Raw genomic sequence first — 787 nt, forward strand, 5'->3', positions numbered from 1 at the left:
CCTTCTTTTTAACTGCTGCATAGTATTCCATGATATAAATGTAGCACAGCTTTTTTATCCACTCATCTACTGATGGGCACTTGGACTGTTTCCAGATCTTAGCTACTGTAAATTGCACTGCTATGAACATAGGGATGCATATATTCTTTCTGATTGGTGTTTCAGGTTTCTTAGGATATATTCCCAGAAGTGGGATCACTGGGTCAAATGGCAGTTCCATATTTAATTTTTTGAGAAAACTCCATACTGTTCTCCACAGTGGCTGCACCAGTGTGCATTCCCACCAGCGGTGCACTAGGGTTTCCTTTTCTCAGCAACCTCTCCAGCACTTGCCATTTGTTGATTTGTTGATAGTAGCCATTCTGACAAGTGTGAGATGGTACCTCATTGTCGTTTTAATTTGCATCTCTCTTAATTGAGCCATTTTTAAAACTTTATCTTTATTGTTGAAAGTATTACAGATGTCTCCTCTCCCCCCTCCACTGACCCCTTCTACCCCACTCCGCTCCCTTAGGCCCTCACCGCCCATAATGGAGCTTTGATTGTTGGTGTGTTTTTTTTCCACCTGTGAGAAAGTGTCTGTGCAGCATCACCTTGTGGCTAAAATGACTGCTTACCGACTTTCTGAAACCTGTCAGTTCGACCAGATCAGGAGAGTCTCCACTATTTTGTGGGTCCCAGATCTCCTTGAGAATCCATAACAGTTCCAGGTGCAGTCACTTCCTCGACGTAATGTGAAATGCACATAGATACACCTCATATATGCAAATGATTAAGGAGGCTTCCT

The sequence above is a fragment of the Myotis lucifugus genome, unplaced genomic scaffold, assembly GCF_000147115.1.
Source record: "Myotis lucifugus unplaced genomic scaffold, Myoluc2.0 scaffold_20, whole genome shotgun sequence".
Classification (NCBI taxonomy): domain Eukaryota; kingdom Metazoa; phylum Chordata; class Mammalia; order Chiroptera; family Vespertilionidae; genus Myotis; species Myotis lucifugus.